Genomic DNA, 27,141 nt, shown 5'->3' with positions numbered 1-27,141 from the left:
CCTACCCTTCATTCCAAGTCTAAATTAGACAACACATTTCTTTGGAGCCTTGCATTTGATATTCAATGTCTTTATTTCAACTTTATACTCTGCTGTGACTTTATATTTGCATGACTTTAAGCTAGTTCTTTTATTTTCCACTTAGGCAGCTGGTTGGCAAAGGAGAGAACATGACCCTGCAGTCAGGAAGACCTGGATTCAAATCCAGTTTCACACCCTTACTATTTTTGTGACCCAAGGCAAGTCACTTAACCACTGAGTGTTTCAGTTTCCTCATCTACAAAATGGAGATTATAATAGTACGTACCTCACAAGTTATGTTGTTGTGAGGATTAAGTGAGATTTTATTGAGTAATTTTTCTAGTTGTAGCTGATTCTTCATGACCCTTTTTGGAGTTTTCTTGACAAAAATACTGGAGTGGTTTACCATTTCCTTCTGTAGCTCATTTTACAGATGAGGAAACTGAGGCAAAAGAGTTAAGTTACTTGCCCAGGGTCACATAGCTAGTTAGTGTTTAATTCAACTTTGAACTATGGTTCTCCAGATGCTAGGGCTATTACTCTGTCCACTGCAACACTAAGCTGATCTTTAAATGAAATTTTTAAAAAAATACATAGTATAATGCCTCATCCATTCTAGGTGCTTAATATATATTTATTCCCTTCATTTTCTGGGTCTCAGTTTCCCCATCCACAAAATGAAGGGATTGAACTAGATAACTTCTAAGATCCTTTCCAGAATTAAATCTGTAATCCTATGATTCTAGAAGTCCAAAGAAGTATTATAAATAATTAATGCTAGAGAGGTCAGTAAGATTACTGTGCTCAGAATCATTTAGGAAGGGTTTGTCAAAAAGATGAGACTTCTAAGATCACAATACTTAGAACTGGTCCTTCCAGTCATAGGAGCATCGATTTAAAGATGGAAGGAATTTTTAAGTTTCTTAAATAGAACATCCTCATTTTACAGAGGAGGAAACTGAAGCAAAGATAACACAATTAACAAGTGGTACAGTTAGAGCTAGAATTTCAAGTCATCTAAGCAACCATGGGATGCAAAACTTCAGAGGTAGATAGAATGATGGTCTTGACATCCAGAAGGTCCAAGTTTGAATTTGGTCTCTGATATCTATTAGCTATGTGATTCTGGGCCTCAGTTTATTTAATTGTAAATTGGGATAATACCTTATTACCCACCTCACATGACTACTGTAAATGAGATTATATGTATATGTATATATGTGTATATGCATATGTGTATGTACATACATGCCCATGCATATACATGTATGTTGTTCCATCATTTTTCAGTTGTGCCTGACTCTTTGTGATCCCATTTGGGGCTTCCTTAGTAAAGATATTGGAGTGGTTTTACATTTCTTTCTCCAGCTCATTTTACACATACTTCCTTCTCTTTACATACTCTTTCTTCTCCCTGCATTTCTGTGCAGGAAAAGAGAACCAAATAAAAGAAAAATCAACATTGGCCCCCAAAGAGTGGGGGGTAGACTCCTATGTATCTGGGCTAGCTGTGACATGAGAGAGTTTCAAATTTGAGAACTCTTTAATGTTTTTGGTCTCTCATAGGCAAGTTGACTGATACAAGTCAGCACTCACACAAACATACACACATATGTGTATGTATGTATGTATATCTTTGCATGCTAATCTCTAAAGTCCTTTATAAATTTTCAATCCCAGGTTCATGGGCAAATCATCCTGCTGTAGACTCACTTAACTCATTCTCTCTATAATGGGCATAATAAAAATAAAATAAAAATAAGATATTTTTATTTTATTATTAAATTAAATTATTATTATTCAAATATTATTAATAAAAATAAAATAAAATAAATTTTAAATGAAATAAAATAAAACCCTAACTTACTGAATTGTTGGGAAGGTTGAAATAATGCATAAAAGACATTTTGCTAACTTTTAGGTACTATGTAAATATCAATTATTGTTCCCTTGCCTGAAGTCTATCTTTGTAATACCCAATTTGTTTTATTTGGGGTTTTTAATTGGTGGGGAGGAAGTTGGGGAAGTGAAGCTTGTTTTACCTCAGAATATTTTGGAGAAAGGCAAATTGTATGATATATGTGTGTGTGTGTGTGTGTGTGTGTGTGTGTGTATACCTATATGTATATGTATATGTGTAGACAGACAGAGACAGACAGGTAGAAAGACAGAGAGACAGAGTGATAGGGAGGGAGATAGATGATAGATAGATAGATAGATAGATAGATAGATAGATAGATAGATAGATAGATACATAGATAGATACATAGATACATAGATACATAGATAGATACATAGATACATAGGTACATAGATACATAGATATAGACCTCCTACACTCAGCCAAAAAGGTCCTAATTGCTATGGAGCCCAGGGCCAGAAATCAAAGTGCCTGCCTCCTGCCTGCATTTTGTGTCAGATTCTCTGTGAGAAAAGGAGGAAGGGTGGCCCAGAGAAAGGTTCCACGGGCAGGTAGGATTCTTTCCAACAGGCCACTTGACTAGAGGCTGAGACTTCCTACCTCCTCACTCACAGCTGCCAATCCCAAGGCAGTTGGGCTTAATTAATGTTATATTGTGTATGACAGCAGAGCTGAGCTGTAACACCACTGCTGACACATAGCTGCTCCTCACAGACGATGGGGAGTGAGAAAGGAACAGGTGGGAGGAGCCAGGAAGGAGAGAGCATCAGTAAAGCTGAGCCAGCTGCCTCCTTTGCCACCCCGTAGACAGGCCCCTGCCGAGCCTTTGAAATAGCACATAGTTTACCCTTCCAAGGTCTAGAACTTCTGGCAGAGGGGGAAACATTAGGTCAGGATATTTGGAGTTGGAGATGCCTGCATCCTTCAGAACAGAGAAGGGAGGAGTGCCATGGAGGACAGATTTAGTGGATGGTGGACGTCTCATTCAAAGTCCAAATTAGCTCACACGCTTCCCCTGATGAGAACGCTGGCACTGGTTATTAAACCAAGTGAAATCCCAATGGATGGCACCATCTGTGGTAGTGCTGATGAACTAGAATCCAAGCACCAGCGGCAAAACATCGTGCAAATGAGGCTGATAGGGAAGTCATGCTAAGGGAATAGGTCTGCTTTTTACAATTCCTCTCCACCCACCCTCCCCACTTTGGATGTGTTCCAGGAACTCTTCCTTCTCCCTGAATTTCTGTGCAAGAAAAAAGAATAAAAGAAATGTAAGTTCAAGGTTGGCCCCAAGGTGGGGGGATGGAGTGGGCTAACTATGACATGGAATGCAGAGTCTCAATTTTGAGGACCCTTGCATGTTTCCGGTCTCTCATAGGCAAGTTGACTGATGCAAGATAGCATCTCATTCCCTTTGCAGGTTTGGGAGCTAATCTCTCCTACAATTAGGAGGTAGCAGAGGTTTTGTTTGTTTGTTTTTTCCCCACTTTTCTGTTTTACTTGTAGTTTGTCTGTTCCTTAACATTCTTTCTCTTGAACAGAACTAAAGAGAAATCTGTCTACTCTTTTCTGGTAATTCTCTAATGCCTCTTGGAACCTTAGGCATGTCCCATAATTTCTCTTTGCCTTAGTCCCCCCATATGTAAAATTAAGTGGTTATACTAGAAGTACTCTAATTATTACTTCCAACTTTAAGTCTAAATGTATCATCCTGCAACCCTTAAAGAAGTAAGTCGATTTTAGGGGGAAACAATTAAATTTTATAATATTTATTAAGCATCTATTTGGCAAAGCAGCATGGTATAGGTGAAATAATGCTGCCTCTGGAGTCAGAGGTTATGGGTTTAAATTCCACTGCTATTGTTTAGTACCAGTAACCCTTGACAAGTCACTTAACTTCCCCATGCCGCAATTCTATCATTTCCAAAATTAGGGTTGTAATAGTAGGGAGATGACCCCCAAAATGCACAAAGATAGAAGAGAGAAAAATGATAAAAGGAGATGGCAAAGGGTCAAGTTTGGTTAAAATGTCGAGTATTAGCTAAGAAAATAACTTCAGTGGAACTCATATGTGACCTTGCAATTTTGGACACAAATGAAAGCCCTAAGCCCCAGTCTTTTAACATAGGCACTATTAAAATGATGCTTTCTATTTTTCTAATCTCCAAGGTGCTTTTTTCTGCAAAATCTGTGTTTTTAGAAGCAGAGAAATCAGGATGATAAAAGTCACCCACTTCTGCAGAAAAATCAGGATCAAAATGACATCTTCAGAGTTTCAAAGAAGTTTAGCTTATAGTAACCCCAGTTTCTTCCAAAGCAATCTTGTATTTCCTTTCCAGTGAATTGGTGGAAGGGAAGTAAATATGCTTTGATGACCCTCTGTCTGGCCTGAATGGGGTCTTCTCTGAGATCATGCCTGAAAATGTTCCTGTGGGGTGCTATGGCCCAGAGACAGTATCTAGGAGGCACTTTAGTCAACTGCAGAACTTTTAGTCTCTCGCCATCCTCCCTCTTCCCCTCCCCCCCACCTCCTTTGCCCTTGGAATCCCTTACAACATTGAAATGGGAAAAAATACTTCAGCAAAATTCAGGGCTTATTTGATGGGGTTTGTTTGTTTGTTTTTTACTCCTTCTACTGCTAAAATTGAGTATTTTATTTCAGAAGCCAGAAACAGCAAAATTACAGACAGTACAGTATTGTGTTGGTGATCTCTCAGTCCCCTATACCTGTAAAAGGTGATTCATAAGTAAGGAATAGGGCAAGAAAATATTAAGGAAACACAAGCTGAGTTGTAAATGATTAATAGGTTTAATATAAAAATCAAGATGGCTCCACCTAAGAAGGAATTTAAGAGTATCTGTTTTTTTTTTCATGATGCTTTATATTATGTTTTTTTTTCCCTAAAAGTGCTTTGCAGTGAACATCCATGTCTTTGTGCCCATCTCATTTTTGTCTCTTCTGCCAAGGGAGGCAACAGGGAATCTAGTGAGTGCCAGCCAGAGAGGAGGTGGCAATGACATTGAAAACTGCTTCCTAGGAATTGGACCAAAGCAGCTGCCTGAGAAACTTAGGCGGCTGCCACATTGCTTAATTCCTCCTTCATAGCCAAAAATAAAATAAATAAATAAAAGGTCCTTTTGCCTCCCAAGGCTTTATTGATCATCAAGAAATGTGAGAGACACATGGCTATTATGAAAGGAGTTTCCCAGAGTATGGCAGGCAGCAACACCATGGGGGAGGAAATGATGATGAAACGGCCAGACCTAAGATGCTACTGATGTCATGGAGGGAAACTGATGGACGTGGGGTGAGAGGTTGTGTTAACATTGCCAAGAGGCAGGAAGAACCCCACAGAGGGGCAGACGGAGAGGTCTGTTTTAACCTGGATAAACAGGAGGTTAGAACTGGTAACCTTTCTCCACCCACCCCCCACCCCCCAGCCCCTGCTTCTGTCATAGATTCATTATGTTGGTTCATTGCTTTGGATCCTCTACAAAATGGGTATCACAAAATGATACATTTCTCCCAAAGTGTGACTCTTTCAGAGTATTGCACAGAAAGGCCTGGTCAGTCCTCTTTGACCAGATGCAGGACAGAGGTCTAGGAGGGCCAGATGTTCAATTTAATTCAATTCAAAAATGTCTTGCCAGCTCACTGCCGGAAACACTATGCTAGGCACTAAGGAGAATATAATGATGAATGAGGTAGAGGATCTAACCTAAAGGAGCTCCTAGTCTTATATACCATGAGGTAGAAGATCAGAAAGCTCACACAGAAATGATCAAGGGAAAAGAAGAGAGAATTTTCAGAGTTAAAAAACCAAAGCTATCAATGGCAATATGAAAAAAAAATGCTTGAAATCACTAATAATTAGAGAAATACCAATTAAAGCTCTGTGGTAGTACATACCAGAGGCACTACCCCTCCCTGAACACCTCATACATACCCTTCTTCTGGAAAGGTAGAGCCTCAAATGAAGACAGAATCCACGGTGTTGGCCTGGCTATCAAGACCAGTTTGCTCAAACAGCTGCCAGACTTGCCTGTGGGCATCAGCGAGAGGCTCATGAAGATCCGTTTACCTCTTAGCAAAGACCAGTATGCCACAATCATCAGTGCATATGCCCCTACACTGACCAGCACAGAGGAGACCATCGAGCAGTTCTACTCTGACCTGAGTGCCGTCCTGCACTCAGTGCCCACAAATGACAAGCTGATACTACTGGGAGACTTCAATGCCCGCATTGGCCAGGACCATGAAAGATGGAAAAGAGTACTCAGTAAACACGACGTGGGCAAAATGAACAACAACGGCCTACTGCTACTCAGCAAATACTCAGAGTTTGAACTCACCATCACAAACACTATGTTCAGAATGGCGAACAAATATAAAACAACGTGGATGCACCCACGATCAAAACAGTGGCATCTCATTGACTACATCATTGTACGCCGGTGAGACATCCAGGATGTACAGATCACCAGAGCCATGAGAGGAGCTGAATGCTAGACAGACCACCAATTGGTTAGAGCGACTCTACAAATGCGCATTGCGCCCACCATCCAAAATGCGCCCAGACAGTTCGTGCATTTTACAATTTAGAGATCCATCTTATTTGCAAACATTCCAATCCTGCCTAGAGGACAAGCTGTCTGCTGAAGGACCACTCACTGGAAGCTCAACCGAGAAATGGAACCAGTTCAGAGATGCAGTGAAGGAAACATCAAAGGCAGTCCTAGGCCCCAAACAACGCAACCACCAGGACTGGTTTGATGAGAACAACACTGCTATTAAAGACCTATTGAACAAAAAGAACAAAGTCTTTATGGAGTGGCAAAATAACCCAAATTCTGCTCCTAAAAAGTACAGATTCAAGTCTCTCCAAGCCACGGCGCAGTGTGAGATCAGGAAGATGCAAGACCGATGGTGGGAAAAAAAGGCAGAAGAAACCCAACACTTTACTGATATGAAAAACTACAAACAATTTTTCAGTGCCCTCAAGACTGTCTATGGGCCATTAAAACCCACCACCACTCCCTTGCTATCCTCTGATGGTGACACTCTCATAAAAGACAAAAAAGGCATCAGCAACAGGTGGAAAGAACACTTCAGTCAGCTCCTCAACCGACCCTCTTCAGTTGACCAAAGCGCCCTTGACCAGATCCCCCAAAACCGCACCATTGAACAACTTGACTTCCCTCCTTTAATAGAGGAAGTCCAAAAAGCCATTAAACAAATGAGTGCAGGCAAGGAACCTGGTAAAGACAGGATCCCAACCGAGGTGTACAAGGCCTTAAATGGAAAGGCACTTCAGGCATTCCATATAGTGGTGACCAGCATATGGGAAGAGGAAGACATGCCCCCAGGACTCAGAGATGCCTCCATCATAGCCCTATACAAGAACAAAGGCACACGAGCAGCCTGTGACAACTACAGAGGCATCTCACTACTCTCCACTGCCGGAAAGATCCTCGCCCGTGTTATACTCAACAGACTCCTGTCATCTGTTTCAGAGCAGAACCTGCCTGAATCACAATGTGGCTTCCGACCAGATCGCAGCACCATCAACATGGTCTTCACGGTGAGGCAAATGCAGGAAAAATGCCTTGAGCAGAACCTGAGTCTCTACATTGTCTTCATAGACCTGATGAAGGCGTTCGACACAGTGAACAGGGACACATTGTGGGTGATCCTTAGCAAGCTCGGTTGCCCAGCAAAATTTGTCAAACTGATCCAGCTCTTTCATGTCAACATGACAGGGGAAGTCCCATCTGGTCGAGAGACTTCCGATTGCTTCAACATCTCCAATGGCATGAAACAAGGCTGTGTCCTCGCTCCGGTACTATTCAACCTATTTTTCACCCAAGTATTACGACATGCTGTGATGGATCTAGACCTAGGCATCTACATCAAATACCGACTGGATGGCTCACTATTCGACCTTCTCCGCGTGACTACAAAAACAAAGACAATAGAGAGACTCATCTTGGAAGCTCTCTTCGCAAATGACTGTGCTCTCATGGCGCACCAAGAAAATCATCTCCAAACCATTGTGGACGGTTCTCTACCACAACAAAACTGTTTGGCCTGACTATCAGCCTCAGCAAAACAGAGGTGCTGTTCCAACCTGCACCAGGGAGGCCAACTTACCAGCCGTGCATTACAATCAAGGGCACTCAGCTTTCTAATGTCAACACTTTCAAGTACCTGAGCAGCAGCATCACCAACAATGGGTCTCTAGACCACGAGATTAATGCCAGGATCCAAAAGGCCAGCCAGGCACTCGGGCAGCTGCTCTGCAAAGTCCTCCAACACAGAGGTGTAAGCACTGCGACGAAGCTCAAAGTGTATAACGCAGTGGTCCTCAGCTCACTCCTGTATGGTTGTGAGACATGGACACTGTACCGGAATCACATAAAACAGCTGGAGCAATTCCACCAACGCTCTCTCCGGTCAATCATGAGGATCCGATGGCAGGACCGAATCACCAACCAGGAAGTCCTCAACAGAGCCAACTCCACCAGCATCAAAGTAATGGTCCTTAAAACCCAGCTACAATGGTCTGGACATGTCATCCGCATGGACCCACAGCGAATACCAAGACAGGTATTCTATGGTGAACTGTCAGCTGGACTCAGGAAACAAGGCCGACCAAAGAAAAGATTCAAGGATCAGCTAAAGTCAAACTTGAAGTGGGCTGGCATTACACCAAAGCAACTAGAACTCTCTGCCTCTGACAGAAGCAGCTGGTGAACCCACATTAACCATGACGCCACCACCTTTGAAGATGAACGACGTCGACATCTTGCCACTGTGCATGAATGCCAACACCAGGCCACAACCGCACCTTACGTAACAACTGGTGTCCCATGCCCCGTGTGCCACAAACTCTGAGCCTCAGCCTTTGGACTTCAAAGCCACATGAGGGTACATCAGTAGATGATAATGCACAAAGACAATTGTCATTCTCGGTCACCGAGAGACTACCACTACTGGTAGTACATATACCCATCAGATTAGTGAAAATAACAGAAAAGGAAATGGCAAATACTAGAGGGAATGTAGACATTTTCAGGTGTTTGGGGTAGACATCCCTCTAACTCACCAACATGTTTAATGTCTATTGGTTACCCTCAACTTGGCTCAGTCTGTCTGCTAGGATGGTTTCACTAGGGTATGGCAGCGGCACATATTCCAACTTCTTGGAGCCACAGGTGATATTTGGATGACAAAAAAGTAAACACCAAAGGTGAGTGAATGATTCTGAAAAGGGCTCAACAACCCTCACATCAGAAGAGCTAGTCCTCCCTGAACATCTCACATATCTCAGTAGATAGAGACATAGAGGTAGATAGAAACATAGATAGATGCATCTTTATAGATATAGAAATCAATATAGAGGAGCAACAAGTGGAACAGAGGACAGAGGGTCAGACCTGGAGTCAAGAGGACCTGGGTTCAAATCTGCTCTCACATACTTCCTAGATGTTTGACCCTGAACAAGTCACTTAACCTGATTGCCTAGCTCTTGCTGATCTTCTGTCATCAATTGATATTAAGACAAAAAGGAAGGGAAGGGAAGAAAGGAAGGGAAGGGAAGAAAGGAAGGGAGGAAGGAAGGAAAGAAGGAAGGAAGGAAGGGAGGAAGGGAGGAAGGGAGAGAGGGATGGAAGAATGTGGGTATAATGTATTCTTTTGTTCCAGGCATTGTGCCAAGTTCTGGGGGGTAGTGGGTTACAAATAAAATCAACCAAGGCCATCCCTGTTCTAAAATAGCTTACATTGTAATAAGAAAACACTACACATAAAGGAGAGCTAGAAATGGGAAAGAGTAACCAAGTGAAAGAAAGGGGTTTTCTCACTGAGGTTCTTTATATTAGAGGTCTCAAACTAAAAAAACATGGTGAGAGGGATATCTTGCAACCTCCCTGAGTGTTGCAGATTAAAATGTAATTGAAAAATCCTTAATGAAACAAAATATAAAAATAATAGAATGTAGAAAATATTAGTATGTGACTTCCCAAGTCTATATGAGCCTCTAGGCATTCCTATGCAGTATTAAATGGTCCCCATTTCTATTTAAGTTTGATGTTATTCCTCTACATTAATGAAATCATAGGTCAAGACCAAAATTAAACATAATGGATGAGAGTTTGATGTAAGGTCAAGTCTGATCTTAATGGGATGAGTAGAAGAGAATGCCCTTTTTGGAGGATAGGGTGGAAGAGATGCTGGGAGAAGGTAGGAGAGCATTCATAGAGTCTTCTGTCAAGGTCTGAGACATTTACCAACAGGAGCAATTAGAACCCATTTTCACTGAAAATACCTAGTGGCTTGACTTTGAGTAAAACTAAACAAGCATTCCAGGTATACCTTTGATCTGTGGACACTAGTTATCCTTAAAGAGTACAGGTGACCAATCGTCCATGGTATGTAATTCAATTTTTAACCATATTTCTCCCCTCATAAAGCCATTTCTAAGAATAGGATTCAATCTCTGCTTGCTAAATCTGGTATTTAATTGTCATGCAGTTCCAAGTGATCATGTGACTTTCTTGGTTTCTCCTAGAAGTGTTCCCCATGGTGTGACCGAGGTCAGGACCAGCAAGCTCAGCTATATAAATCTAAACATCTGTTCCACTTTGAATTACGGATATCTACTAATCAATAATCATTCATCAAATAATAGCAATGTGCTAGGTACTATGCTAAACCTAGAAGGGATGTTAGAAATCATCCTCTCTAACCCCCCCCCCCCTTCCTATTTATAACTGCAGGAGCTAAGACCCAGGCATATGCAGTCGTTTTTGCCAAGCCAATACAGTCATAGAGTAGGACTCCAAGGTCTCATACCCATATCTCTTGGCATCTAGTCTCAAATTCTGATTAAGTCTGCATTTGCATATACTTTTGTGCCAGAGTTAACTAGTTTTTGCCACCTAGGAGTTTATGTACAAAGATATACAAAATTAATGCAATTTCTTCACATTCATCCTCTTCTCTCATCTCCCTCTGAACTATACTTGCTCATTTCCTCATCTATTCTTACCTTGACTATTATAAAGTAATATGAAAAAAAAAAAACCTGGACATTGATCCAGGACTGATGCCAGCTTTGTTCTTTGTATTTGGATGTTCCTAGGGCTTTCTTAGGGCTTCTCTAAGACTCAGGTTTTTTTTAATTACCTTGCCTAGGAGCCTAACAGTTTAGGGAAATTCACTTCCTTCTACTGGTAGGCAGAAAGGCAACTGGAGGAGAATATGATGGTTAATGGATTAGGAATGCCTAGACAAGCAAAATAGCCTGGGAGTAAAGAAGACCTCGGTTCAGGTCCTGTACCTATCATATATTGCTATGTGTCTTCGCAATTCCCCAAGCAACTAAAAGTTGCAGAACAATTTTTGATTTGCTTTTGCAGATGAAATTTCTTCATGGAATGCATCCAAACCAATGAAATTATTTCTGGAATTGAAACACATACACACTATATCTCTATCTATATCACTATATATATACTATATCACTATATATATATATATGTGTGTGTGTGTGTGTGTGTGTGTGTGTGTGTGTGTGTGTATACATATGTTTACACATACTTCCTCTGCCAGTGGCAAAGATTAAAGATGATTAATTTAAATAAGTGAGAATGTGTCTTTATCTGTGATCTTGGAGACCTTTGGCCACAGGACAATGAGATTACCAAAAGAGCTGAAAGTGTGTTAACTAGCCTAGCTGCAATTTGTTCTTGGTTGTCTGATTTAAAAACAGCTGCAATTCTTCCCTGGGGAATTAGAGATGGACTCACACCAGAAGATGATAGCAATAACAGCAAAGGTGTAGACAGCAGCAATGGCATTAGCAGCATCACAAACGACACAGAGCAATGAAATTCTAGAGAGGCAGAGAGAGAAAGAAAGAAAGAAAGAAAGAAAGAAAGAAAGAAAGAAAGAAAGAAAGAAAGAAAGAAAGAAAGAAAAAGAAAGAAAGAAAGAAAGAAAGAAAGAAAGAAAGAAAGAAAGAAAGAAAGAAAGAAAGAAAGAAAGAAAGAAAGAAAGAAAGAAAGAAAGAAAGAAAGAAAGAAAGAAAGAAAGAAAGAAAGAAAGAAAGAAAGAAAGAAAGGAAGGAAGGAAGGAAGGAAGGAAGGAAGAAAGAAAGAAAGAAAGAAAGAAAGAAAGAAAGAAAGAAAGAAAGAAAGAAAGAAAGAAAGAAAGAAAGAAAGAAAGAAAGAAAGAAAGAAAGAAAGAAAGAAAGAAAGAAAGAAAGAAAGAAAGAAAGAAAGAAAGAAAGAAAGAGAGAAAGAAAGAAAGAAAGAAAGAAAGAGAGAGAGAAAGAGAGAAGGAGGGAGGGAGGGAGGGAGGGAGGAAGGGAGGGAGAGAAGGACCAAAGAAAGATAGCAATCCCAAAAGGAGAAGCAGAAATGAAGACCAGTGTAGTAAGAAACCCTATATTTAAAGCTCCAAAAAAGACTGGAACTGAAAAGCAACAAAGTACAGAAACACAGTTTGGAAGACAAAACCTGGACATTGACCTCAGAGTCATGCAACTTTGCAGGTACAGGCCATATGACTTAACTGCTTAACAACCCAACTTCTTTCCCCTATTTGGTGGGGTTAGGCAAGTGAGCCTGGGACCCAAAGCGATACTCTTAAATCTGGAACAACTGCTGGGAACTGGGAAACACTGGTTTTACTAGAAAGATGGATTGCTTGACAACCTACCTTGAAATACTATGAAAGTTGTTTGTTTTTACAATGTTATTTTTATAATGAAATAGTTTTCCTGGTTTTGCTTATGTTCATTGTGCATCAGTTCAAGCACCCAATTATTCCAAGCTTCCATGATTCATATCTGGTCATCCAGAGGCACAAAAAGTCCCAGCCACATGGAGTATGATTGGGTAGATGCCTTAGACCATTCAAGGTGCCAACCCTGATGATGCAAACCCAGACAATTTTCATTTTTATTTTTTTAAGTTTATTTAATTGATTAATTTAGAACATTTTTCAAGGATTAAAAATATCATGTTCTTTCTCTCCCCTCCCCCACATCCCTTCCCATAGCGGACACACAATTCCACTGGGTTTTGCATGTGTCATTGGTCAAGACATTTCCATATTATTGATATTTACACTAGGGTGATCATTTAGAGTCTATATCCCCAATCATATCCCCATTGACCCATGTGGTCAAGCAATTGTTTTTTCTTCTGTGTTTCTACTCACACAGTCCTTCCTCTGAATGTGGATAGTGTTATTTCTCATAAGTCCTTCTAAATTGTCCTGGATCATTGCATTGCTACTCATAGAGAAGTCCATTCCATTCAATTGTACCACAGTGTATAAATCTCTGTGTACAATGTTCTCCTGGATCTGTTCCTTTCACTCTGCATCAATTCCTGGAGATCATTCAATTCACATGGAATTCCTCTAGTTCATTGTTTCTCTGAGCACAATAGTATTCCATCACCAAGATACCACAATTTGTTCAGCCATTCCTCAATTAAAGGTCATCATCTCATTTTCCAATTTTTTGGACCACAAAGAGTGCAGCTATGAATATTCTTGCACAAGTCTTTTTTCTTATTATCTCTTTAGGGTACAAACCCAGCAGTGCTATGGATGGATCAAAGGGTAGGCAGTCTTTTAACACCCTTTGGGCATAGTTCCAAACTGCCTTCCATAAATGGCTGGATCAATTCACAACTCCACCAGCAATATATTAGTGTCCCCATTTTGCCTTATCTCCTCCAACATGAATTACTTTCCTTTGCTGTCATGTTAGCCAATCTGCTAGGTGTGAGGTGGTACCTCAGAGTTGTTTTGATTTGCATTTCTCTGATTATAAGAGATTTAGAATACTTTTTCATGTGCTTATTAATAGTTTTGATTTCTTTACCTGAAAAATTGCCTATTCATGTCCCTTGCCCATTTATCAATTCGGGAATGGCTTGATTTTTTGTACAATTAATGTAGCTCTTTATAAATTTCAGTAATTAGACCTTTGTCAGAGTTTTTGTTATGAAGATTTTTTTCCCAATCTGTTGCTTCCCATCTAATTTTAGTTGCATTGGTTTTGTTTGTACAAAACCTTCTTAATTTAATGTAATAATTAATATTTATTTTACATTTTGTAATTTTTTCTAACTCTTGCTTGGTCCTAAAATATTTCCTTTCCCAAAGATCTGACAAGTATACTAATCTGTGTTCACCTGATTTACTTATAGTTTCCTTCTTTATATTCAAGTCATTCACCCATTCTGAGTTTATCTTGGTGTAGGGTGTGAGATGTTGATCTAAACCTAATCTCTCCCATACTGTTTTCCAATTTTCCCAACAGTTTTTGTCAAATAGTGGATTTTTCTCCCAGAAACTGATCTTGGGTTTTTCATAGACTGTCTTGCTGATGTCACTTACTCCAAGTCTATTCCACTGAACCTTCTGTCTCTTAGCCAGTACCATATGGTTTTGATAACCACTACTTTATAGTATAGTTTGAGGTCTGGTACTGGTAGGCCACCTTTCTTCACATTTTTTTTCAATATTTCCTTTGATAGTCTTGATTTTTTGTTCTTCCAAATGAACTTTGTTATAGTTGTTTCTAATTCAGTAAAAAAAGTTTCTTGATAGTTTAATGGGTATGACACTAAATAAGTAAATTAGTTTGGGTAGGATTGTCATTTTTATTATGTTAGCTCATCCTACCTACGAACAATTAATATTTTTTTCCAATTATTTAGATCTAGTTTTAATTGTGTGGATGGTGTTTTGTAGTTGTGTTCAAATATTTCCTGTTTTTGTCTTGGCAGATAGATTCCTAAGTATTTTATATTGTCTAGGGTGATTTTAAATGGAATTTCTCTTTCTAACATTTGCTGCTAAGATGTGTTGGAAATATATAGAAATGCTAATGACTTATGTGGGTTTATTTTGTAACCTGCAACTTTACTAAAGCTGTTGATTATTTTCACTAGCTTTTTGATGGATTCTCTAGGATTATTTATGTAGACCATTATATTATATGCAAAGAGTGATAGCTTGGTCTCCTCATAACCTGTTTTAATACCTTAAATTTCTTTTTCTACTCTAATAATTAGATACTGCTAGTGTTTCTAGTACAATGTTAAATAATAGAGGCAATAGTGAGCATCCTTGTTTCACTCCTGATCTTATTGGGGATGCTTCTAATTTATCCCATTGCAGATGATACTTACTGATTGTTTTTGATATATATTGTTTATTATTCTTAAGAAAGGCCCCTCTATTCCTATACTTTCTAGTGTTTTCAATAAGAATAAGCATTATATTTAGTCAAAGGCTTTTTCTGCATCTATTGAGTTAATCATGTGATTTTTGTTGGTTTTGTGGTAGAGTCATGGAGAGGACTTGTAAGCCAAGATACAGGAACCAGGGCTAGAGACCTGCCTGTCAATCAAGAAAGAGTTTCCAAAATGGAATGTTCCCAGGAGTTGGCAGTTGAGCTGACTAGGGGGAAAGGACTTAGAGTCACTCTCTCTGAAGGTTGAACCGGGCTGAAAGACCCTGTTGGGCTGACTTGGCTTTGGGGTTCCCTGGCTTTGGACAGTTGAAGTTGACAAGAAGGAGAAACTTGGCTTTTGAGTTGGGGGTCTATTTGAGAGTTCAGCTGGCCAGGAGAAACTGAGAGACTTTGAACTTTGTTTTCTCTCTTGAGGGAGTTGTCTCAAACTGAAGGACCCTTGGGGGGCTTCAGAAATTAAGCTGACAGACCTTGCTGACTTTTTGAAGAAGAAGAAGAAGAAGAAGAAGAAGAAGAAGAAGAAGAAGAAGAAGAAGAAGAAGAAGAAGAAGAAGAAGAAGAAGAAGAAGAAGAAGAAAAAGAAGAAGAAGAAGAAGAAGAAGAAGAAGAAGAAGAAGAAAGAAAGAAGAAGAAGAAGAAAGAAGAAGAAGAAAGAAGAAAGAAGATTTTAAAGAGCTGCTCCATCTCCCTAACTGTCTTAAAGTCATAGTTTGTGACTGAACTATTTCCTCAAACCCTCCTAAAATTATCCTTGTAGTTTAGGGAAATCCTCAGCCCTCTTACCTCATTTTCACATCCTGTTATCCCAATAAACCCCCTGACTTGAAAAGGAAAATAAAAGAATATCTTTATAGTTCTCTCAGGGGGGAGGGAAGAAGCCAAAGGCTTCAAGAAGAACTGGGAGGAAAGGGTTGGAGAAGGGAGGGAGTAAAGGGGGGAGGAGATTAGAAAGATATATGATCCATCAGCCATCAGTAGGGATCAGTAGGCAAACCCCAGAGCAAACCCCAGAGCAATTCCCTTGAGTAGCAGTTCCCCTGTGTGGCAGCATCCCTCAGCATTTCTCATTCCTACCTCCATTACAAATAAGCAGGTTCAGGGTTCCCTTTAGCAGCTCTCTCTAGTCATAAGCCAGAGGACAAAAAGTCATTGCTGAAGAAACAGTTTCCCCTCAGTTTACATTTCTCTACTTCAATCAGAAACAATTTCCTCAATTTACTATTCTATTTCAGTTTGCTTGATCAATTATGTGGATGGTTTTCCTAATATTGAACCATCCTTGCATTCCTCATATAAATCCCACCTGATCATAATGAATGACTCTCACGATCACTTGCTGGAGTCTTTTTGCTAATATTCTAATTAAAACTTTTGCATCTATGTTCATTAAGGAGATTGGTCTATAGTTTTCTTTTTCTGTTTTTGAGCTGCCTGGCTTTGGAATCAGTATCATATTTGTGTCATAAAAGGAATTTGGTAGAACTCCTTCTTTCCTTATTCTGTCAAATAGTTTGTATAATATCAGGATTAGTTGTTCTTTGAATGTTTGATAGAATTCACTTGTGAATCTATCAATCCCTGGGGATTTTTTCTTAGGGAGTTCTTTGATGGCATGTTCAGTTTCTCTTTCTGATATGGGTTTTTTTTTCAGTATTCTATTTCTTCTTCTGTTAATCTAGGCAATTTGTATTTTTGTAAATATTCATCCATACCACCTAGATTGCCATATTTGTTGCCATATAATTGGGCAAAATAGTTTTTAATGATTGCCTTAATTTCCTCTTCATTAGAGGTGTGGTCTCCTTTTTCAACTTGGATACTGTTAATCTGGTTTTCTTCTTTCCTTTTTTTATTGGATTAACCAGTACTTTGCCTATTTTATTTGTTTTTTCAAAGTAACAATTTGTAGTCTTATTTAATAATTCAATAATTCTTTTGCTTTCAATTTTATTACTTTCTCCTTTAATTTTTAGGATCTATAATTTAGTTTCCATCTGGGGATTTTTAATGTGTTCCCTTTCAAGCTTTTTGATTTGCATGCCCAATTCTTTGACCTCTGCCCTCCATAATTTTTTTTTAAATTTTAATATTATTTTATTTGGTCGTTTTCATACATTATTCACTGGAAACAAAGATCGTTTTCTTTTCCACCCCTCCCCTCCCCCCCCCCCCGCCTTTCCCTCTCCCATAGCCAACGCATAATTCCACTGGTTATCACATGTGTTCTTGACTCGAACCCATTTCCCTGTTGTTGGAGTTTGCATTATAGTGTTCATTTAGAGTCTCTCCTCAGTCTTATCTCCTCCAACCCTGTAGTCAAGCAGTTGCTTTTCAGCGGTGTTTTTACTCCCACAGTTTATCCTCTGCTTGTGGGTAGTATTTTTTTTTTAGATCCCTGCAGATTGTTCAGGGATTGCATTGATACTAATGGAGAAGTCCATCACCTTCGATTGTACCACAATGTATCAGTCTCTGTGTACAATGTTTTCCTGGTTCTGCTCCTCTCGCTCTGCATTACTTCCTGGAGGTTGTTCCAGTCTCCATGGAACTTCTCCACTTTATTATTCCTTTTAGCACAATAGTATTCCATCACCAACATATACCACAATTTGTTCAGCCATTCCCCAATTGAAGGGCATCCCCTCATTTTCCAATTTTTGGCCACCACAAAGAGCGCAGCTATGAATATTTTTGTACAAGTCTTTTTGTCCATTATCTCTTTGGGGTACAAGCCCAGCAGTGCTATGGCTGGATCAAAGGGCAGACAGTCTTTTATCGCCCTTTGGACATAGTTCCAAATTGCCCTCCAGAATGGTTGGATCAATTCACAACTCCACCAGCAATGAATTAATGTCCCCACTTTGCCACATCCCCTCCAGCATTCATTACTTTGCATAGCTGTCATGTTAGCCAATCTGCTAGGTGTGAGATGATACCTCAGAGTTGTTTTGATTTGCATCTCTCTGATTATAAGAGATGTAGAGCACTTTTTCATGTGCTTATTAATAGTTTTGATTTCTTTGGCTGAGAATTGCCTGTTCATGTCCCTTGCCCATTTGTCAATTGGAGAATGGCTTGATTTTTTGTACAATTGATTTAGTTCTTTATAAATTTTAGTAATTAAACCCTTGTCAGAGGTTTTTATGAAGATTGTTTCCCAATTTGTTGCTACCCTTCTGATTTTGGTTACATTGGTTTTGTTTGTACAAAAACTTTTTAATTTGATGTAATCCAGATTATTTATTTTGCATTTTGTAATTCTTTCTAATTCTTGCTTGGTTTTGAAATATTTCCCTTCCCAAAGGTCTGACATGTATACTATTCTGTGTTCGCCTAATTTTCTTATAGTTTCCTTCTTTATGTTCAAGTCATTCATCCATTTTGAATTTATCTTGGTGTAGGGTGTGAGGTGTTGATCTAAGCCTAATCTTTCCCACACTGTCCTCCAATTTTCCCAACAGTTTTTATGAAATAGTGGATTTTTGTCCCAAAAGCTGGGATCTTTGGGTTTGTCATATACTGTCTTGCTGAGGTTGCTTGCCCCCAGTCTATTCCACTGATCCTCCTTTCTGTCTCTTAGCCAGTACCAAATTGTTTTGATGACCGCTGCTTTATAATATAGTCTGAGATCTGGGACTGCAAGACCCCCTTCCTTTGTGTTTTTTTTTTTCATTAATTCCCTGGATATCCTTGATCTTTTGTTCTTCCAAATGAACTTTGTTATGTTTTTTTCTAAATCAGTAAAAAAAATTTTTGGAAGTTCCATGGGTATGGCACTAAATAGATAGATGAGTTTGGGTAGGATGGTCATTTTTATTATATTGGCTCGTCCTACCCATGAGCAGTTAATGTTCTTCCAATTGTTCAAGTCTAGTTTTAGTTGTGTGGAAAGTGTTTTGTAGTTGTGTTCATATAGATCCTGTGTTTGTCTCGGGAGATAGATTCCTAAGTATTTTATTTTGTCTTGGGTAATTTTGAATGGGATTTCTCTTTCTAGTTCTTGCTGCTGAGCTGTGTTGGAATTATATAGAAATGCTGATGACTTATGTGGGTTTATTTTGTATCCTGCAACTTTGCTAAAGTTGTTGATTATTTCAATTAGCTTTTTGGTTGAGTCTCTAGGATTCTTTAAGTAGACCATCATGTCATCTGCAAAGAGTGATAATTTGGTCTCCTCCTTGCCTATTTTGATGCCTTCAATTTCTTTTTCTTCTCTAATTGCTACTGCTAGTGTTTCTAATACAATGTCAAATAATAGAGGTGATAATGGGCATCCTTGTTTCACTCCTGATCTTAATGGGAATGGATTTAGTTTATCCCCATTGCAGATGATATTAGCTGATGGTTTTAGATATATACTGTTTATTATTTTTAGGAATGACCCTTCTATTCCTATGCTTTCTAGTGTTTTTAGTAGGAATGGGTGTTGTATTTTATCAAAGGCTTTTTCTGCATCTATTGAGATAATCATGTGATTCTTGTTGGTTTGCTTGTTGATGTGGTCAATTATGTGGATAGTTTTCCTAATGTTGAACCAGCCCTGCATCCCTGGTATGAATCCTACTTGATCATGGTGGATGACCCTTCTAATCACTTGCTGGAGTCTTTTTGCTAGTATCCTATTTAAGATTTTTGCATCTATATTCATTAGGGAGATTGGCCTATAGTTTTCTTTCTCTGTTTTTGGCCTGCCTGGCTTTGGAATTAGTACCATGCTTGTGTCATAAAAGGAGTTTGGTAGGACTCCCTCTTTGCTTATTATGTCAAATAGTTTGTATAATATTGGGGTTAACTGTTCTCTGAATGTTTGATAGAATTCACTGGTGAATCCATCAGGCCCTGGGGATTTTTTCTTAGGCAGTTCTTTGATGGCTTGATGGATTTCAATTTCTGATATGGGATTATTTAAGAAAACTATTTCTTCTTCTGTTAGTCTAGGCAATTTATATTTTTGTAAATATTCATCCATATCACCTAGGTTGGTATATTTATTGCCATATAGTTGGGCAAAGTAGTTTTTAATGATTGCCTTAATTTCCTCTTCATTGGAGGTGAGATCCCCCTTTTCATCCTTGATGCTATTAATTTGCCTTTCTTCTTTCCTTTTTTTAATTAAATTAACCAGTACTTTGTCTATTTTGTCTGTTTTTTCAAAGTACCAGCTTCTAGTCTTGTTTATTAGCTCAATAGTTCTGTCACTTTCTATTTTATTAATTTCTCCCTTAATTTTTAGGATCTCTAGTATGGTTTTCTTCTGGGGGTTTTTAATTTGTTCATTCTCAAGTTTTTTTATTTGCGTTTCCAATTCCTTGGTCTCTGTCCTCCCTAATTTGTTAATATATGCACTCAGGGATATGAATTTTCCTCTAAGTACTGCCTTGGCTGCATCCCATAAGGTTTGAAAGGATGTTTCGCCGTTGTCATTTTCTTCAACGAAATTGTTAATTGTTTCTATGATTTCTTCTCTAACTATCCGATTTTGGAGTATCATGTTATTTAATTTCCAATTAATTTTTGATTTGGGTCTCCATGTACCCTTGCCGATCAATATTTTAATTGCCTTGTGATCTGAAAAGGCTGCAGTTAATATTTCTGCTTTTCTGCATTTAAGTGCCATGTTTCTATGACCTAGTGTATGATCTATTTTTGTGAATGTGCCATGTGGTGCTGAAAAGAAGGTGTATTCTTTTTTGTCCCTATTTATTTTTCTCCATATGTCTATTAATTCTAATTTTTCTAAGATTTCATTCACCTCTTTTACCTCTTTCTTATTTATTTTTTGATTTGATTTATCTAAATTTGATAGTGGTTGGTTCAAGTCTCCCACTAATATGGTTTTACTGTCTAATTCCTCCTTCAATTCTCCTAGTTTCTCTATTAAAAATTTGGATGCTATACCATTTGGTGCATACATGTTGATTAGTGATATTTCCTCATTGTCTATATTTCCTTTTAGCAGAATATATTTACCTTCCCTGTCCCTTTTGATCAGGTCTATTTGTACTTTGGCTTTGTCAGATATCATGATTGCAACTCCTGCCTTCTTTCTATCGGTTGAGGCCCAAAAGGTCTTACTCCAACCTTTAATTCTAACCTTGTGAGTGTCAACCCGTCTCATATGTGTTTCTTGAAGACAACATATGGTAGGGTTTTGTGTTCTAATCCAATCTGCTATTTGTCTGCGTTTTATGGGTGAGTTCATCCCATTCACGTTCAAAGTTATGATTGTTATTTGTGGATTCGCTGGCATTTTGATGTCTTCCCCTAGTTCTGACCTTTCTTCTTTAGCTTTCTCCTTTTGAACCAGTGATTTACTTTAGGTCAGTCCCCCTAGTCCCCTCCCTTGAGATGCTTCCCTTTCTAGCCCCTCCCTTTTTATGCTCCCTTCCCCTCCCCCCTCTCCTTCCCTCCCTTTTTGTACTCCCTCCCCCCTCCCCCTCCTTAATTTTCCTTTCTTTCTTGCCCTAATGGATAAGATAGAATTCAGGATCCCACTGGATCTAGATGTTCTTCCCTCTCAGATTTGATTTCACTGAGAGTAAGGTTTAAGTAATTCCACTTCACGCTCTCTTCCTCTCCTTCTCATATGAGAGTTCTTCCCCTCCCCTTCCCATGTGTATCTTTATATGGGAAAGTTTATTCTATTGATTCCCCCCCTATTTCTTGAAGTTAATCTTAGTATTATCATGGTTCCCCCCTCCCTTTTCCTTTTTTTGCCCCAACTTTCCCCAAATCTTCTTAATTCCCCAATCTTTCCCTATGCATGTTTCTTCTAACTACTCTTATGATGATACAATTTATAAGAGTTACACAAAACATTTTCCCCACATATTAATATATATAATTAGATGTAAATGTAGTCCTTATAGAAGAGAGTTTGACTTAAAGAGAAAGATAAGATTTATCTCCTTTTCCCTTTCTTTCATATTTACCTTTTCATGTTTCTCTTGCTTTCTGTGCTTGGATATCGAACTTTCCACAGAGCTCTGGTCTTTTCTTAGCAAATGCTTGGAAATCTTCTATTTTGTTGAATGCCCATACTTTCCCCTGGAAGTATATAGTCAGTTTTGCTGGGTAGTTGATTCTTGGTTGGAGACCCAGCTCTCTTGCCTTTCTAAATATCGTGTTCCATGCTTTGCGGTCTCTTAGTGTATTAGCCGCTAAGTCGTGTGTGATCCTTATGGGAGCCCCCTTATATCTGAAGCTCTTCTTCTTGGCTTCTTGTAGGATTTTCTCCTTTACTTGGAAGCTCTTGAATTTGGCAATTACATTCCTAGGCGTTGTCTTTTGGGGATTTAGTATAGAAGGTGTTCTATGAATCCTTTCTATTTCTATTTTGCCCCCTTGCTCCAGAACGTGGGGGCAATTTTCTTTTATAATCTCCTCTAGAATAATATCCAATTTGTTGTTTACCTCTGGTTTTTCTGGGAGACCGATGATACCGAGATTTTCTCGTCTTCCTCTGTTCTCCAGGTCCGTGACCTTCTCAGTGAGATATTTTCTGTTTTCTTCCAATTCATTAATTATTTGGGTTTGCTTTATTGATTCTTGCTGTTTTATCATCTCACTTTCTTCGAGGTGCTTAATTCTGGTCATTAGGGACTGGATTTGCTTTTCAGCCTTGTCTGCCCTTCTATTGGATGCTTCGAGTTCTTTTTCCAATTGAGCAGTCTTATCTGTCAGACAGCTGATCTCTTTCTCCCATTTTTCTTTCCAGAAGGTTTCCATCTTTTGGATAAGTTCCAGTTTGAGATCTTCCAGAGCTTGTTGATAGTTTCCATTTTGGGAGGCGTGTTCTGAATTTTTTTGGATTTCCTCCTCATTCTCCTCTTTTCCTTGGGTACTTCCACCATAAAAGTTTTCAATAGTCACTTTTTTCCCTTTCTTCCTGGAGGCTTGATTTTGGGCCATGTGAGCCATCCCTTTGGTGGTTTTATTTCCCTTTCCTTTTTGGTCTGGGGTCTGGGTTATAAGAGCGGTTTTTCTGTGAATTTAGGTTGCTTCAGACTAGTTCTTCCCAGCCTCCGAGCCCAGGTATTCAGCTCCGCCCAGATAATCAGCGCACGTTGTTCAGCGCAGCCCGCCCCAAGTCCAGGTCCGCTGGATTCTCCAGTGAAAGCGCCCTGAGACGTTTTTTCCTGGCAGTCCCCAGATCCCAAGGACCCTGGAGTGCCCCCCCAGACAGAGACGCTCCCCACTCACTCGCTGTCCCGGTGAGCGCTCAGGTAGCTCACTCTGGTTTAGTGGGGGAGGTGGGGTGGGGGAAGGGCGGCTCAGTTCACTTTTCTGTGCAAGCTTTTCCTTCTTATTTTAGTGTGGAAATGTTCAAGCCCCACGTACCTTTGCCTCTGTGGGGTACTGGGGAGTCCTTCTGTTCCTCCAAAGGTGATTTTATGCTCCTTTGATGTAGTCTATTTCGTTCGGTGCTGGGGAGAGGAAGCGTGCCGCGTCTAGATTGCAGCCATGATTACCCGGAAGTCCCTCCATAATTTCTTAATATATGAACTCAAGGACATAAATTTCCCCCTGAGTACTGCTTTGGCTGTGTGCCATAGATTCTGTAAGGATGTCTCATCATTGTCTTTTTCTTCAATGAAACTATCAATTGTTTCTATGATTTGTTCTTTAACCAGATTTGGAGAATCATATTATTTAGTTTCCAATTAATTTTTGATTTGCCTCTCCACGTTCCCTTACAATTATTTTTATTGCATTGTGATCTGAAAAGGTTGCATTTATTATTTCTGCTCTTTTGCACTTGTTTGACATGTTTCTATGCCCCTAGTACATGGTCAATCTTTGTGAATGTACCATGTGTTACTGAAAAGAAGATGTATTTATTTTTGTCCCTATTTATTTTTCTCCACACATCTATTAACTCTAATTGTCCTAAGATTTCATCCACATCTCTTACCTCTTTCTTATTTATTTTTTGGTTTGATTTATCTAGATCTGATAGAGGAAGGTTCAGGTCTCCCACTAGTATAGTTTACTCTCTGTTTCCTCCTTTAACTTCACTATTTTCTCCTTTAGAAACTTGAATGTGATACCATTTGTTTCATACATTTTGATTACTGATATTTCCTCATTGTCTATACTGCCTTTTATCAGAATGTAATTACCTTCCTTATATCTTTTAATCAGATCTATTTTTACTTTTGCTTTGTCAGATATCATGGTTGTGATTCCTGATTTCTTTTTCTCAGTTGAGGCCCAATAGATTTTACTCCAGTCTTTGATCCTTATTCTGTGAGTGTCTACCTATATCATGTATGTTCCTTCTAGACAACATATGGTAGGATTTTAGTTTCTAATCCACTCTGCTATTTGCTTTTGTTTATAGATGAGTTCATTCTATTCACAGTCAGAGTTTTGATAACCACCTCTGTATCACCCAACATTTTGATATCCTCTACTAGTTCTGCCCTTTCTTCTTTCACTATATCTTTTTAAACCAATAGTTTGCTTTTACTCAGTCCCCCTAATTCCCATACTTATTATACTTCCCTTTCCTCCCCCTCCCTTTTTTACCTTCTTATTTTTTAGTGTCTATTAAGTTCCCTCACCCCCCCCCGTTTCCCTCCTTTTTTTGTACTCCCCGCCCCATTCCCCTCTTTAGTTTTTACCTTCTCACTTTCCCTGTAGGGTAAGATAAGAGTTCTATATCCCAATGAATCAAGATGCTCTTCCCTCTCACAATTGATTTCAATGAGAGTAAGGTTAAAATTTTTCCTATTAGCACTTTCTCCCTCTTCTTCTTATAATAGTATTCTTCCCCTCTCCTTCCCATGTGCCTCTTTGTGTGAAATCAATTATCTTATTTATCTTATTCCTTCAAGTTTTTCTTGATTCATCATCTATTCCTCCCTCCCTTTTTCTTTTTTTTTGCATATCATTTTAGTCTACTTGTTACTCTAATATTTACCTATGAATGATTCTTCTAATTACTATAATAGTTACAAATAACAGTTTTCACATAATAATATAAACAATTTGATCTTATTGAAGCCCTTAAAGAAGAAATTTTAAATAAAAAAACATTTCCCCTCTTTCCTCTCTCTCTTTCTTATTTATCTTTTCCTGTTTCTTTTGATCTTTATGTTTGGATATCAAACCTTCCACTTAGTTCTGATCATTTCTTTACAAATACTTGGAAATCTTCTATTTTGTTGAATGCACATACTTTCCCCTCGACATCTATAGTCAGTTTTGATGGGTAGGTGATCCTTGGTTAAAGACCGAATTCTCTTGCCTTTCTGAATATCATGTTCCTAGCCTTGAGGTCCTTTAGTGTGGGAGCTGCCAGATCTTGTGTAATCTTGATTGGTGCTCCTTGATATCTGAATTGTCTCTTTTTGGCTTCTTGTAAAATGTTCTCCTTAGTTTGGAAGCTCTTGAATTTGGTAATTACATTCCTGGCAGTTGTCTTTTGAGGATTTAGTGTAGACTCCACACTGAAGAGGATGTTCTATGAACTCTTTCTATGTCTATTTTGCCCTCTTGTTCAAGAGCATCAGGGCACTTTTTCTTGGATAATTTCTTGTAGTATGATGTCAAGATTTCTGTTTATTTCTGGGTTTTCAGGTAGACCAATGATTCTCAAGTTGTCTCTTCTCAAAATGTTTTACAAATTATTAATTTTCTCAATGAGATATTTCATGTTTCCTTTTTTGTTGGTCTTTTGACTTTGCTTTATTAATTCTTTCTGTTTTGATAGATCATTGGCTTCCTTCCAATTGCTGATTCTAATCCTTAAAGACTGGTTTTCCACTATAATCTTTTGATTATCTTCACTAATCTTTTTATTTTCCTTTTCAGTTTGGCCTATCCTGCTTTTTGGGTCTTTTAACTGTTTAATTTTGGTCTCCAATTGGGAGTTCCTAGCTTTTCAACTGTTATTTTCTTTTTTAACTATTTCCTACTTTTCTTGCCAAAATTCTCCCATTTTCCATAAGCTCCAATATAAATTCTTCAAGAACTTGTGGCCAATTTCCATTTTTTTTGGAAGGTCTGGATGCATTTACTTCTTTGTCATATTCATCTATTTCCTCTGTAATCTGGATTTTTCCTCCATAAAAAATATCTAGGGTCAATTCCTTCTTCTTGTTCTTCTTGGTGTTAGGAAATAGTTTTTTCCTAGGCATTGTTTGTCATCACTATGGTGGTTTTTCCTTCCCTTTCCAGTTAGAAGTCTGAGTGAAGAGGGTGAGGTTTTTGCCTGAGGCCACCACTTGAGACTCTGGAGTTTTCATTGTTTGAAGTCCTTCTCTGAGGTATCTCTGGGCCCAAGGTCCACATTCTTCCACCTTTTGGGGTCTCAAGTATAGCTGCTCTCAGGGGTAGGTCTTTGGTGGTCTTAGTCAGTCACCATGGACCTAGAGATGCCCCTCACTTACTCTCTGATTCTAGCACACACTGGTTCTTTGTCTAGAGCATTGGCTCTGTAGTTGGAGTGGTGGAGGGTAGATCAGCTCACATTTTGGTTGAAGCTATTTCACCCCCTTATAGTGTGGAAATGCCCAAATCCCACATACCTTCAATGCTGCACCCTACTGTGGAGTCCCTTCATTCATATGAATTCAGTTTTCTTGGCCTTTTGAGGTAGTCTATATCTGTAGAAGATGAGGAGAGGTAGATTCCTGGGTCTAAATTGCAGCCATATTTAACCAGAAGGCCCCAGACAACTTTCAGATGTAGAGGAAGGAATATGAGATAGAATATCCAAGAAAGCTATTCCTCTGAAACTCTCCATTCCATTTCTTTATTTATTTTGTTTTCTTCCTTCCTTTCCTTTCTACCTTCTTTTCTCTCTTCCTTCCTTCCTTCCTTCCTTCCTTCCTTCCTTCCTTCCTTCCTTCCTTCCTTCCTTCCTTCCTTCCTTCCTTCCTTCCTTCCTTCCTTCCTTCCTTCCTTCCTTTC

Source organism: Monodelphis domestica, chromosome 2, assembly GCF_027887165.1.
Source record: "Monodelphis domestica isolate mMonDom1 chromosome 2, mMonDom1.pri, whole genome shotgun sequence".
In the NCBI taxonomy this organism is placed as follows: Eukaryota; Metazoa; Chordata; class Mammalia; order Didelphimorphia; family Didelphidae; genus Monodelphis; species Monodelphis domestica.
This window is presented reverse-complemented; position numbering follows the sequence as displayed.